Here is a 15,805-nt window from a genome sequence, read left to right as displayed (position 1 = left end):
CTTAGCAACCAAGATTTTTTGGTCAGCTTATTTTCAAAGCCATAATGATCCTGCCCTTTCTTTCCTATACATATTACAATTGGTCAGCGTTTTTAGAAACTGGCCATAACTCAACATGGTAGCCCAGTGTCAACCTGGTAAAGTGAAGAACAGGGGAAAAAAACTAGGGATCTAACCAGATGCTAAAGCTGTGGGGCCAGAATGCAATTCTGCTGGCTAATTCTGACTGCCAGCAGTTTCATTCTCATTGGCTCAAGGTTGACTCAGCTTTCCATTCTTCCCGAGATCAGTAAAATGAAAACCCAGATTGTTGGGGGCAATATGCTGACTCTGTAAACTGCTTAGAGAAGGCTGTGAAGCAGTATATTAGTCTAAGTGCTATTACTATTGCTAAAGAAAATGCTACAAAGGAAAGGAATTCTTGAGATGCATAACTCATTAGCCAGTCAAGGTCCCTAACTAGTAGCTCTGGGAGCATAGCATCACACATGGCTCAAAAATTGTAAGTTTTGGAATACAAAATCCCCACTCACTTTTTCCAAGAAATGCATGGTGGTATTTCACTAACACTTCATTATCGTTTTCGCTAAGTTTTTACCCAATTGATATCTTTGTATGTATGTAACTCAAGGCAGTGAACATACCTAATGCTCCCTTCTATCTTCCCCACAATAGTCCTGCGAGAAGGGTTGGTCTGAGAGAGAATAAATGGCTTGAAGTCACCTGCCATCCTTTCATGCAGAAGGGAGGCTCAGAGGTCACTCTCCTGGTTTCTAGGCCAGAAACCTTCACCACTACAACAAACATGTCCTTATTGTGAGAGGACCAGCAAACTTTATTATATCATCAACTAATTTAGAGAGGCTATGTTATCATGCTTCGGTAGTGAGCCTGCTTTTTTATTTGCTCTTCTTTTCGCTAGGGTTTTTTTCTTCCCCCTGTTCCCACAACATAACAAGCTGGGTGGTTTAGTTTTAAGTGCAGTGTAAGAATTAGATGTCTTGAATAAATCTGAATTAATTGCATGAGAGAATTGGCTCCTTCCATTCCCACGAGATACCACTACCAATGACTCAAATAATTGTGTTGTGCAAATAGTATATACCTGCTTGCGCCTGAATCAGGCAAAACAGGGGTTTAGACATGTTTTGTGCTATGTCACAGTTACAACAGAAGATCAAACATATGGAAATGTAATGTGGATGAATCTTCAGTATCATGTACCTCACTGGCCATCTGGTCCGACACTGCTTGTTTTCCACATACCCTTCTAACACAGCCCCAAACATGTCCAAAGCTAAGCTTAGCAGGCTTAGCAGAAGAGATATTTTCAGATGGCATCTGATGATTCAAACATCTGAGTCATCACACCTACCATGGGGGCAAAGTATGCACAAGTACTTTCATCCTCCCTCTCAAAACATTAGCCAGCTGGGTTTGAGGGAAAGTGCAGGCACAAACACAATAATGAGCCAGGCCCTTACATGTATGTACACATACCGGGAGGTAATTTGCTGTAAAAGCTAGATGGTTTATGAAGGAATCAGAAAGAAAGGGGAATGGGGCAGAAGAATACATTATATACACAAACCATACTCAAATTCTTCCTCATGGCCTCTGAAAATTTCTTTCAGGTCATCATTCCTCCTTTTTGAAATTTATTTCATAATTATGAGATAAAGAAAGTCTTCTGCTTTGGACAAATGGTTTATGTGGCAACATAGAAGGTATGTAACTTTGCTCATGTTGTATGTTTGCATTACCAGCAAACACACTGTTCATAAAACATAAAACTTGTTTGGCCTGTTACATGACCCAGAAATGATTCCCCAGATGCTGTTGAATTAAAACTCCTGTCAAGCCGGCCTCCCTCAGCAACCAAGAAAGAAACCAGTTAAATCCATTTTGCAGAATTAAGAGTACTTTTACTGGTTATGAAAAGATAGCAGCTAAGCAAAGCAAGATCTGAGGCAAAAGTGCGCGAAATCATACATATCAATATGTGACCAACCCCTCCCCCTGGTAACCCTCATTCCACTGTCCAATCTGCAAATCCCTTTGGTGGCATGTGAGTTCCATCTTCAAGGAGCATCATCAGGTTGGTATGCAGGATGGTTGGCCTTGACCAACACCAAGCACTAGTCTCCAGCATGCCCAATAGGCGGTGAGAACAAAACTCCCTTTTAAAATCTCTCCTGTACTTAAGCCTCCCCTCCCAAATAGCAGCCCCCCTCCCTCCCCGTTTCAATGGCAGCCGAAAGCAAATAGTGAAACAGAGGCTGACAACCCCCAAATATGTCACTGTTTATGCTGAATAGGGCTATTGGCTGTTATAGTTCAGCAACATTAGGAGTGCTGCAGGTTCCTATTTTGTTTCCCAGTCAGTGGCTTTTCTGCAATAGGAAAAAAAAATTGGGGAAAACACTGGAAGGCTAAACGTGAAAAGTGATTGCGCTTGTATCGGCAATAAATCTCTGTAAATGGGTCATTTCACAATGAAGCCTTGTTTAGAATCAATCATGAAGTCAGCAGGAGATTTCAAGTTTACATTGCAATTTTCCCTTGGAGTAATTTGCAGCACAGTGAAATGTAGATAAAAAGTGACACCATGTGGTTTGCTAAAGATGTGCAGATCCGTGTTCCACAAAATGAAACAAATCACTTTTTAATCCTTTAAGCTTCAAATGGCTACTACAACACCAGGAAAAATAAGGTACTGATATTATCCTATGGGGTTTTTGTGGAAGGGTGTGTGTGTGTGTGTGTGTGTGGAGAGAATTCTGGAGGTCTGTATTGCAAATTGTGTGCAGATTTAAAAATTATAATAACGAGCAATAATTTTATTTATTTATTAAATTTGTGTGCCACTCATCTTGTCTAGAGGTGACTGGGCGGCTTGCAAACATCTTACCCAAAAAGGAAGAAATATGCCAAAATGTTGGAGATGGAAATTTGAGGAAGAATTTCAGTCCAATTGCTCCTAGACAACAACAGATAAGCATTAAAATGGATATCTTAAAGGCGTTGAGAATACAAGATCAGAAAATTGAAAATAATAGTAATAGAGTGCTGCTGTACCTAGATACAAAATGGCTGCCATTGTGGAAGGAAGAAGGAAGGGAGGGAGAGAGGGAAGGAAGAAAGGAAGGAAGGAATCAAAGCAAATTGATGAGGCTGTATCTTGTTAACTCTTACAGCTTCTCTATCCATGAGGGTTTCTCTCAGTAGATCTTATCTCGATTTCTCTCCCCCTTCCTCACTCTCTTTCTGTCTATTTTGAGGGGGAGCAGGGAAGATGCATAGGCTCCCACATCAAATACAGGCTATATCCATTTTTTTATTTTGTAAGAGTGCCTATGATGGCTACTGGAGACCCAGGGGAAGTCCTGTAAAAACCAAGTTGTTGAGTAAGCACGAAAGGCGAGCGGAGTCGTGAGGAGAATCAAACAGTCTTTATTGAACACAACAGTCTCGACAAAATACAGGAAAGAATCAATCCAGGGTTCGTCTGACAGCTATTTATACGAAGCTGTCAGACGAACCAGCCAATCCCCAAGCCAGAGTTTCCCCGCTCTCAGCCAGGTCGCGTCTTAGCCAATCAGACGCGACCTGGCTGTTGCTAGTGCAGATGCCGGCTGTCAGGGGGAATTCCCTGACGTCATCTGCCTGGACACAATACTCCTTCCCCCCCAGTGACTGCGCATGTGCAGGCGACGCACAAACGTAGTCACGCAAATAGTCTGGGCGGCGTCGGACCCGCCCAGAACGCCTCAGTTCGACAGGAGGCGCCGGAGAGGGAGGTGGTGTCCGTCGAAGCTCCTCCCGCAAGGGAGTGGAGCTCTGGGCGCCATCTTGGAGGCCCACCCCTGACGGAGAACGACAAGGCCCAGGTAGGCAGGGCCGAGGGGGCGCGGCCGAAGGCGGGCTTAAGCAGGGCACTTCTTGGTAGGCCTGGCCTGACCCGGGGAAGGCCAGTTGGAAACCGGGAGGCTGACGCCTAACGGGCGGCACACCCTCAACAATGGACGGCCGGGAGGCGGCGTCCGAGGACGGGAAGGCCCTGGGCAGCTGGACCGGGTGATCAATGTCTGGTGGAAGGGCACCAGGAAACGAAACGTTGGAGGGCTCAGGCGCAGCGACGTCGATGGTCGACCTGGCGGGGGTGTTGTCGCTGTTGCAGGGCAGGCGGCGCCTCAATTGATCCAGGTGCCGCCGCCATTCGGTCCCATCAGGTAGCTGGACCCTGTAAGAACAGGGGCCGGTTATGGCGGAGATGGTGGCAGGCACCCACCTAACCGCCCCTGAGAATGCCTGAGCCCAAACAGAATCGCCCAGAAGGAAAGAACGGGAAGGGGGCCCCAGGTTGCCAGGCTGTTCACTTGAATAGAGTGGGTGCAACCTATCCAAGGTGGTCCGCAGGCGCCGGCCCATCAGCAGCTCAGCTGGAGACTTCCCGGTCAGGGGGCAAGGAGTGGCATGCTGTACCAATAGGTAAGCAGCCACCCTTGATGGCCAGTCTGCCCCATCCATCCTGCCTAACGCCTCCTTGGCCGAGCGGACCGCCCGTTCCGCCCGGCCATTACTAGCCGGATGGTATGGGGCGACTGGGGCATGGCGGATACCCTGAGAAGCCAGGAACAGCTGGAACGCGGTGGATGCAAATTGAGGCCCGTTATCAGAGACAATGACATCCGGCAAGCCATGGGTGGCGAAAAGCCTAGTCAGCTCCCTGATCGTGGCCTCGGCTGTGGTGGACCTCATGAGGATGAGCTCCACCCAGCGCGAATATGCATCCACCACCACCAAGAAGACCTGGCCTCTGAAGGGACCCGCAAAATCCACGTGAATGCGGGACCAAGGTCCACGGGGCAATTCCCATTCCCTAGGAGCGGCTGCCGGTGGCGCCGGTCGGGAATGTTGGCAGGGGGGGCAGCCGGCCACCCAGGCGGCTATCTCGTCATCAATACGAGGCCACCAGACATAGCTGCGCGCCAGGCACTTCATGCGCACTATGCCTGGGTGGCCCTCATGAAGGCGAGACAGCACCTGATGGCGCAGGCTGGGTGGAATGACCACCCTGTCACCCCACAGGAGGCACCCACTGTGAAGTGACAGCTCCAACTGCCTGGCCTTGAAGGGACGAAGGTGCTCTGGCACCGGTCCCTCAGGCCAGCCCCTATGAATCCATCTCATGACCTGGGACAGGTCAGGGTCAGCCCTAGATTTTGAGGCCACCTCTCCGGAAGAGAGTGGCAGAGCCAAATCCGCTATGGCCAAAACCGACAGGCAAGGCACTGTCGGGGGGTCTGCAACGGGCAGGGGGCAGCGGCTGAGGGCATCAGCGTGCCCAATGTGCTTGCCCGGGCGGTAGAGCAGAGTGTAGCTGTATGCAGCCAGGAACTCTGTCCACCTTGTCATGCGCGGTGAAAGAATGGGAGGGGTCGGCTTGTTACCTGCCAAAAGCCCAAGGAGTGGCTTATGGTCGGTGAACAAAGTAAAGTGCCGACCATAGAGGTAATCATGGAACCTCTTAATCCCTGACACTGCAGCCAGAGCCTCCTTGTCGATCTGGCTGTAGTTGCGTTCTGCAGAAGTCAGTGTCCGGGAATAAAAGGCTAGGGGGGCCTCCGAGCCATTGGGCAGCACATGGCTCAGGACCGCCCCCAAACCCACGGGGGAGGCGTCACAAGCAAGAGTCAAAGGCAGCTTGTCCGAATATTGAACGAGGACTGCCTCTGACGTCAGCAAGTCTTTGACAGCCGCGAACGCATGCGCTTCGCGGCTGCCCCAGCGCCAGGCTGCCGATCGGTCGAGCAACCGATGCAGCGGCTCGGCTAGTGACGCCTTATGCGGCAGGAATGGCGCGTAGAAGTTAAGCAAGCCAAGGAACGCCTGCAGCTCCGTCTTGGAGGCAGGCGTGGGGGCGTTCCTGATGGCTGCTACCTTTGAAGGGGTGGGGTGAATTCCTTGGGCGTCAATTGAGAAGCCCAGGAAATCAACCCGGGGCACAGCAAATGAGCATTTGCTGCGCTTTAATTTTAAACCCGCGCCCCTGAAACGCTCGAGGACCTTCACTAGTACTTCGATGAGGCCCGATCGGCTGCTGGCGGCGATCAGGACGTCATCGAAATACAGAACCACGCCCGGGAGCCCATGGAGCAGCCGCTCCATAAGGCTCTGGAAGATCCCCGGGGCTACGGAAACGCCGAATTGCAAGCGGCGGCAACGGAAAGCTCCACGGTGGGTGACGATGGTCTGCGCAGCCGCCGCCTCGTCATCCACCGGGAGCTGCTGGTAGGCCTGCGCCATATCCAGCTTCGCAAAGATGCAGCCCTGCCCCAAAGAGTGGAGCAAGTGCTGCACTACCGGAACTGGATAGGGGTTCGCCTGGAGGGCAAGGTTGATGGTGGATTTAAAGTCGGTGCAGAGGCGAATGGACCCATCCGCCTTAACTGGGATGACCAAAGGGGTCTCCCACTTGGAGTAATCCACCGGCTCCAAGACTCCCTGCGCGACGAGCTTGTCTAGCTCCGCATCAACCTTTGCCCTCAAGGCGAAAGGCACCCTACGGGCCTTCAGCCAAATGGGGGCAACCTGGGGGTCTAGGTTCAAGGAGATGGGCGTGCCCTTATACGCCCCCAGCTGCCCATCAAACACATCAGAAAATCTGGCAAGGACGTCGGCCACGTCAGGAGGCGTGGCCACCACTTGCCTTACCCCGTGCACTGATAGGCCAAGTGCCGGGAACCAGTCAAGGCCCAGGAGGGCCGGCAAAGGCTTTTCCACCACTAGTAGGGGAAGGCAACCCGAAAAGTCCCCGTATTCCACCCGCACCAGGTGACAACCCAGGGTAGGAATTAGAGTCCCCTGGTAGTCCCGTAGGGTTGCGTCTGGGGAGGAGAGCTGGGTCTTCGGGATGCCTGGACAGAGGCGGGAGAACTCTGCCCATGACAGAAGGGATCGGGATGACCCCGAGTCCACCTCCATGGTGCAGGGGGAGCCCTCGATGAGGAGCGACGCCTTGATGCGCTCCGCACCTGCACCCGTATGGAAGGCCAACTCTGCGGGGTTGGCGTGGAAGTCAGCGTCCACGGCGTAGCAGCCTCCGCGCGAAGGCTGCTGCTGCTGCTGCTGCTGCTGCTGCTGCTGCTGCTGCTGTCGTCCAGCACGGCCTCCAGGTCGCTGTTTGACGGCGGCTGTGGTCGGGACGTCATCTGGACGCTGTGGCAAAGGGAGCTGCGCTCGGCAGACCTGGGCCAAATGTCCCTTCTTAAGGCAGCGGCGGCAAACCGCGGCTTTAAAGGGGCAACCCGAACGGTCGTGGTTGCCTCCACAGCCAAGGCAAGCGGTCACAGCTTCCAGGGCTCGCTGAGGGACGCGTCTTCTAGCGGACTGGCCAATGAGCGCCACCGCTCCCTCCTCAGGATAGTCATTTGGCAAGGGAACTAGTTCGTCCACCAGGCAGGTGCGGCCTGGCGGAGGCGGCAGGTTGAACATCTCCGCCATTGACTCGTCGGAGAGTTCAGCCGCCCTTGCCTGCTCGATGGCCCCAGTCAGCGTGATGTCTGCTTGTGACAGGAGCCGCCGGTGAAGGCGCAGATCTTTTACGCCACTGACGAACTGCTCTGTGAGGTTGCGATCGAGGTCGGCAAACTCGCACCTCATCGCCGCGGTGCGAAGCGACTGGAGGAACTGGCTCACCGACTCCTCCGGCTTCTGGACACAGTGCCTGAAAGCGTAGTGCCTCGCCACCCAGGATGGTGTGGGGGCGTAGTGGCGCTGAAGGCGCTCCGTTAATGTGGCCCAGTCCAGAGAATGGACTGGCTGTGGGGCGGCTAATGAGCGAGCGGCGCTAAACATTGGCGTGCCGCAGCAGCTCAAGAAGAAGCTGCACTTCTCGTCATCTGGTACATCGCGACGGCCGTTGGCTATCAGGTAGCACTCGAAGCGCTCCATGAACGCTTCCCAAGTCTCGCCGTCGCAGCCAAATGGAACGAAGGTTGGCATTGCCGACATGGTCTCCTCAGAAATCGAGCTAGGCTGGCAGGAACGGGTCGCCGGTACGATCGTGCCAAGATGGAACGCTCGGTGGGTTAGCGGCTGAATCCCACCTTCGTCGCCAGTGTTGAGTAAGCACAAAAGGCGAGCGGAGTCGTGAGGAGAATCAAACAGTCTTTATTGAACACAACAGTCTCGACAAAATACAGGAAAGAATCAATCCAGGGTTCGTCTGACAGCTATTTATACGAAGCTGTCAGATGAACCAGCCAATCCCCAAGCCAGAGTTTCCCCGCTCTCAGTCAGGTCGCGTCTTAGCCAATCAGACGCGACCTGGCTGTTGCTAGTGCAGATGCCGGCTGTCAGGGGGAATTCCCTGACGTCATCTGCCTGGACACAATACAAGTAGATAATGCCTGACACTTTATTTTGCAACATACATGGTTCCCACTTAAAAATTAGAAGTTACCAATAAAAGCATATTGTTTAAAAATCAAACAAGAGAGGAATCTGATAAGAACCAAGGGCATGACTTAAGACTCAATACATATGGGGACTACATTTCCTGTTCCTAATTCAGACTTTTTTTCTTTTTGGTTTTCTAATTTCAGATGGGATTGATTTAAAAAAGAAACTAAATTGTATATATTATGTCACAACTATGATTATTTTTCCTTTCTGAGTTTAGGGGGGATTAAAAAAATGCACACTCACACAAACTCATATTTTATTTTAACCAATTAATTATTGCAGAGGGTCTTGGCAGATATAGTTTGAAGAATCAATATGTCCAGGATAGGAGTTCAGCTTTTAGATAGATTTGTTATGACAATGTAAACAAAGTTTTTGAGGAAACCCAGAACTAATTACATACAGCCCTTCAGGGATTCTCTTCCTTTTTGATGCTGCACAAAAGTAAAAACAATCCAGAATATGCAACAAACTTAGAATTACCTATTCCAGTTCACAGAACTCTCTTAGTCTGCCAGTTATTTCAAATGGCTAAATGCTAAAATTTTAATTTGACTTCAATCACATCAATCTAAATCATATCAAGTGCTAACACACTATTTTTATTTTTCCTGATAGGCATTCATTCCATATCAACCTTCTCTTTAACATTTCAATTTTTCGTGGAAGCTTTTATTTGTTCACACAATAATGCTGGTGGGATTACACACAGCCTATAATATAGCCCCATCAAAATGGTCTAATCCAGTTTATGGGTATTTGTCTAGCAACTGTTCTTCAACCATTTTTGAAGTATAGGTTTCTTTGTTCTCCAGATAAGGAAATCTCAATTACTTTACTTGGTCTGGACTCTCCAATACAAAAAAATGCTGAGATCCTAAAAAAATGCAGAGAAGAGCAGCAAATATAATAAGGTTCTGCAGGCTAAATCATATGATGAACAGCTAAGGGAACCAGATATGTTTACCCTAACAAAGAGAAGACTTAGGGGTGACATAACTGTCTCCCAATACTTGAAGGCCTAGTCAAGAGACAAGGAGGTTGATTTATTCTCCATAGCACCTAAGGGCAGGAGAAGAATGGGCCATTGCTCATTGGAAGGAGATTCAACCTTGAAGGAATATTTTTTGACAATGAGAACAATTAATCAAAGGAACAGCTTCCCTTCCAGAGTTGTGGGTTCTCCAACTAGAGGTTTTCAAGAAAAGATTGGACAGCCATTTGTCCAGGACGGTAAAAGAATTCCTGCCTTGAGCAGGAGTCTAGAAGACTTCTAAGCAGTGGTGGGATTCAAATAATGTAACAACCAGTTCTCAGCCCTAATGATTTCTTCCAACAACCAGTTCACCAAACTGTTCAGAAGTGGTGCGAACTGGCTGAATCCCACCACTGCTTCTAAGGCCCCTTCCAACCCTGTGACACTATGACTATGCTCTCTAAAATGGCAGCAACATACATTAACATAAAGACTGAATAAAGGAGAGATTTGCAAACTGAATTTTCACATTGAAGAATGAACATTAAAGTTGGATGAGCTATAAGTATGACGTGAAATGACAGATTGACATGAAGGAACTTGATTAGATCTGGATGGCTGGGACTGTTTTGATTCGGCTTGATTAGATCTGGATTCAATAAGTGTGGTTATGAAATCAGGTTGGTAGTTGTGAGTCCAGACTTGTTGGGATTGAGCAAACAAGCTGGTCCATTAAAGTCTAACAGTCTGATTGCTTTTTGGTGTTAGGAGTAGCTAATCAAAGCAATAATTTTTTAACCATGGCTTGTTTAAGCCTTACAACTAAATGGAATAACTGCTTTTCTAATAAAATATAATCTTAAACTGAAAATACAATAAATCTCTAGTTTCTAATCCAGGCTTGTTCAGAAAACAACAAAACAAGGATCTTGTTTTGACATAATGTTAAGCAAAATATGCATGGAGCTAACAAATATTATGATATAAATAAACATCATAATAAATTTTTTGGCTTATTATAGTGTGACCAGCCTGCCAATGGGCAAATAACTGAGCCTCAGCTCTTTCTTTCCAACATGGAAATATTATAAATAGTATATAATTAAATTTGTAATGTGCTTTGAATGTTTAAAATATTAAAAATGATAAAATTGTAGCAAATGGTTTCACCTGAGACTTGGTTGAAATATATTGCCTACTAGAAGAGCCAACAGACAAAATTATTGTTTTGATGACCTCTAGTGGAAGAAACATGAATATATATTTATATTGTTCCTGTTCATCCCTAATGAAAAACACTGCTTTTTCTGCAAAAATTGTTTGCTTGTGATGGTTATTTACTAGCAGATTGGGTCTAACTAGTGACAACTATAATGGTACCCAGTGCTCCGGGCAGGCACCGTTATGCCCATACCGCCTGTAACCCACCACTGGTACACCACTCACAGAATGTGCAGCCTATATGGTCACTTGAAATATACGCAAGGAGAGGATAGCTTCAGAAAATAAAGGCTACAGGTCTACATATTTCCAAATCAATCCACCCTCCATCAAATTTAATTATGTAACTCAGCCATGCAAGTAGAAGATCAGTGAGTATAACGTGAGCATGAAAATCCACTTGAATGTACACTTCACCATATGGAATCTAATTGCTCAGCACACATGAAGAGCTATTTATAAGGAGGATCAATCTCAAGTGATAACTAATGTGATCTTTCCTTTATTTTTAACAAGCTTAGATCTCACACCATATGAAAGGAAACACATGAAAAGAGGAAGAATTTGTTTTAATGGACAACGGTGGTTAATTATAATTATACTTAGTTATAGCTATTGTTCTTTATCTTCTATTTGGAAGTATCTATTGAAGCCAGGTTGCAATTTACTAAGCCTTCAGTTGATGCCTTCAGCTGTTTTTCAATCTGACAGTATACACAATATAGACAAGAATGGTGATTTCCATTACAAAGTGCTATGAAGGACTCACACAGGAAACAGCAAAAACCCAGCCTTACTTCAAAGTCTCAAATGTTCTGCTACATGAAAGGGTTCTCATTGGCGAATAGATCTTTCATCCATTAAAAAAGCTTCTAGATTTTGTGTTTTCTAGTTTGCGAAATAAATTAGAAAAAGGGGGGAAAAACTGATATCCTGGAATACACATAAATCATTCAGTTTAATTTATAAACTATGAGGCATGATCAAATCCTAAAAGTTGTTGCAGGCACTCAGCTACACAAAATCACATGACAGTAATATGGGCTGCATATAAATGTAATAAATAATAATAACAACAATCAGAGAGGTAAACATTGTTGATAAGAAAGACAAAAACGCATGAATGTGGTTGTACCTAGACACAGCAGAATGTAAGAGAAAGAACTGGAGAAAAATCACAAAATAAAAAGACCTGCAAACAGAAGTAGAACAACGGTGACAAAAGAAAGCAAAGATACTACCTGAAGCGAGTATGAAAATCTACTTGAATTTACACTTCATTATATGGAATCTAATTATAGAGGATCAATCTCAAGTGATAGCTAAGTTGAACTTTATTTTTTAACAAGCTTAGATCTTACACCACGTGAAAGGAAACACACGAAAAGAGGGAGAATTTGTTCTGGTGCAATCCCAAAACAATTGGAGCACCATTTACACACCATCAACATCGACAAAAATCATTATCAGTCAATTGCAAAAGGCAACAATTACTTGGAACTGCTTATATCCTATGATTCTTTTAACACACCATCAAACAATAACATCTGCTTATCTGACGTCCATGGATATGATTTGGTAGGTGGATAAAATGCCAAATCCAATTTAAACATCTGGCTGATCATGCAACAAACCAGAGTTTTATTCTTTGTGGCCTGGGTTTGATCCTTGCAATATATTTCACGTACAGCTATCTTTACTGGTTTTGGTTGTACTGCACTGTTCTTGTTATTCTTACAATAGTTTGTTGCTAAATAGATTGTGCTGGATGCATTTGCAAAAGACAGATCTATACTATTTAGCTATCTGCAGGCATAGATATTACATTCCAACAAATTCTACATATATGTTTGTTTATGTTTGTTTGTTTATTGGATTTATATACCGCCCTTCTCCCAAAGGACTCAGGGCGGCGTACAACATTAAAAAAACCACATATAACAAAAGTTAAAAAGGAAATTAGATAGAGTATCCAAAACCAAACCCAATTAAAATTAACAATAACATTTTAAAAATTAGATTAAAATTAACAATTAAATCAATCATTTATTTTATTTCGTTCAGGCCAGGCTGGCTTGCTGGAAAAGCCAACTTTTTAGGGCGCGTCGGAAGGACCGGAGGTCGGGGATTATGCGAAGCTCCGGGGGCAGCTCATTCCAGAGGGAAGGCGCTCCCACAGAGAAGGCTCTCCCCCTGGAGGTCACTAGCCGATACTGCCTGGCTGACGGCACCCTGAGGAGGCCAACTCTGTGGGATAGCACTGGACGGTGGGAGGCTACTGCTGGCAGTAGGTGGTCTCGCAGGTACCCTGGGCATAAGCCATGGAGCGCTTTAAAGGTCGTAATTAGTACCTTGAATCGTACCCAGAACCAACCGGCAACCAGTGCAGGCCGCCTAAAAGGGGTGTAACATGGGAGCACCTAGGTACCCCCATGATAACCTGCACAGCTGCATTCTGGACCAGCTGAAGCCTCTGGGTGCTCTTCAAGGGCAGCCCCACGTAGAGAGCATTGCAGTAGTCCAGGCGAGAAAGGACGAGGGCATGAGTGACTGCACAGAGCATCCCGATCCAGGAAGGGGCGCAACTGATGTACTAGGTGAACCTGGTAAAAGGCCCCCCTGGTCACAGATGTCAGGTGTTCTTCTAAACTAAGCCGCGTATCCAGGAAGACTCCCAGATTGCGAGCCTTCTCTGAGGGGGCTAAAATTTCTCCCCCTATCGTCAAAGATGGAACAAGATGTACAAATCGGGATGACAGAAACCACAGCCACTCAGTCTTGGAGGGATTGAACTTGAGCCTGTTCCTCCCCATCCAGATCCGCACAGCCTCCAGGCATCAGGAAATCACATCGAGGGCATCGTTTGGGGTAGAGATGAAAAGTTGGGTATCATCAGCATATTGATGATACTGTACCCCAAAACCACGGATGATCTCGCCCAGCGGTTTCATATATATGTTGAACAGGAGGGGTGAGAGAACCGACCCCTGGGGCACCCCATGTGACGCGCCTCGGGGTCGATCCCTGCCATCCAGTCACCACGGAGGAAGAGAACCACCGTATATACTTGCACCTGTTGGGGCTACACCTAATTACACTGAATATTTTGAAAATAATATACTTTTGTCCATATTTGCTGTAGAGAAAATCAATATAACCAGACTAGAAACCAGGAGACCAAAACTTCTAGTCCTGCATTAAGTACAAAGAAAGCTGAGTGAATTTGTACAGTCAGTCCTTCTCAATACTAGGAAGAAGACAAGAGCAAGTCGTTTCTGAAATCTTGGCAAGAAAACTGCAGGGACTAGTCCAGGCAGCCACCAAGAGTCAACAATGAGTCAAAAGTACACAAAAAACCCATCAACTGTAACAGGGACATGCTATTGGTTTGGAGAGTACAATATGAGCTATGTCAGGGTTTGTTTAGCATTGAAAATGTATTGCCCATTGAGTTATATGCTTGTTTATCATCCACCATTTGGTTGACTGGAAGTACTCAGTGAATTTTGGGTTTAATGCCATCTTCTAATAATTTCTCTGTTGAAACATTCAAAGTTGCATGTGTGTCCTCTCTTTATTGCCATTTGTTTGTTGCAGCTTGAATACCTTGAATATCTTAAAGCCTTGATAACAAAGGAATAATACAGATAATCCTTGCCATACCCATTTGTTTAATGACTGTTCAAAGTTACAACAGCACTGAAAAAATGACTTACTATATGACCAGGTGCTTATGCAAAACACACTTATGACTACTGTAGTATCCCCATGGTCATGTGATCAACATTGGAGTGTTAGCAACTGCCATATATCTATGACAATTGCAGTGTCTCAGGGTTATGTAATTACCATTTGCAACTTCCCAGCCAACTTCTGAAAAACAAACTCAATGGGGAAAGCTGGTCATTCACTTAATGATTACATTATTAACAACTGCAGTAATTCACTTAACAACTGAGTCAAGAAAGGTCGTAAAATTGGATACAATTCACTTAACAATTGCTTTGCTTAGCAATGGAAATTCTGGTCCAAATTGTAGATATAAATCGAGAACTACCTGTAATGATAGCTTCATATTTTTTCATACACTGCAGCATTAGCCCTTCAATAGTGACTTATTTTTTTCTGCTTTACCTTGCAGTACAAAAAGTAGGGAAGAAAACAACTAAATTGCATCTGAGTACAAATATTGAATTTAAGAAAACAAAATATTACACGTCTCATTGTTGTGTTGGGACAAATATTTTATCTGGAGAGTTGTGGAAAATGTTTATTGAGGATAGAAGTTATAGATGAGCCTTCTCTTTGAATTATTCTTTGAAAATAATGAGACCACATCGGAAGTAGAATTAAAATTCTTCTTGATGAACAGCTTCTCATTTGTCTATAAAGATTCTCATTCATCAAGGTCACGATTGTCCCAAAGTAAAGGCACCAGGAGTTTCTGATTTTTTCTTTAAGAGGTTTCACTTCTCATTCAAGAGAAGTGAAGCTTCTTCAGTTCTTACTATGTGAGAGGACACAGATTATTAGCACCAACCCTCATTGACTGGCTGTTTGCAGAATGTATAAATCCCTTCCATGCCCGCAAGTTAGTTAGAACTGAAGAAACTTCTTGGATGAGAAGTAAAACATCTTAAAGAGCCCAGTTGCCTTTAAAATAAAATCATTTTTGAAGTTTCTTATTTGCTTTGGATTTTCCTCACTTGTGTTGATTTTAGTACTTCTGCCATTCACTAGAAAATTGTTATGATAAAATCCCACTGCCGAGGACACTGAATGGATCTGGAATCATAGTCTCCCCTGCTTAAATGTTAAATTAAAGTTAGTAAACCAAGCCTGATACATTCTTGACAGGAGCACTAGAGGGGTGTTTGCGTCAAAAAGTCAAGGTAGTGACAGGAGTGCTGTGATTAAATCCCCATCTCTTTTTCACATCATGTACTGTGCATGATGTGCAAAAAGCTATAGAGCTTCAATCACACAATTGTGGCCCCCTCCTCTTGACTTTTTTTCACATTTACAGACCCCACCTTGTGATTTCCACTATATTCAAAGCTAGCAGAGCGCATGTACTGAAATTTAAAAGTTTAAAAAAGCCATGGTAAACATTTACAGCATTACCCTCCCCAGAAATGT

This window comes from Natrix helvetica (genome assembly GCF_964273705.1).
Source record: "Natrix helvetica genome assembly, chromosome: 2".
Lineage (NCBI taxonomy): Eukaryota > Metazoa > Chordata > Lepidosauria > Squamata > Natricidae > Natrix > Natrix helvetica.
Note: the sequence above shows the minus strand (reverse complement) of the source record.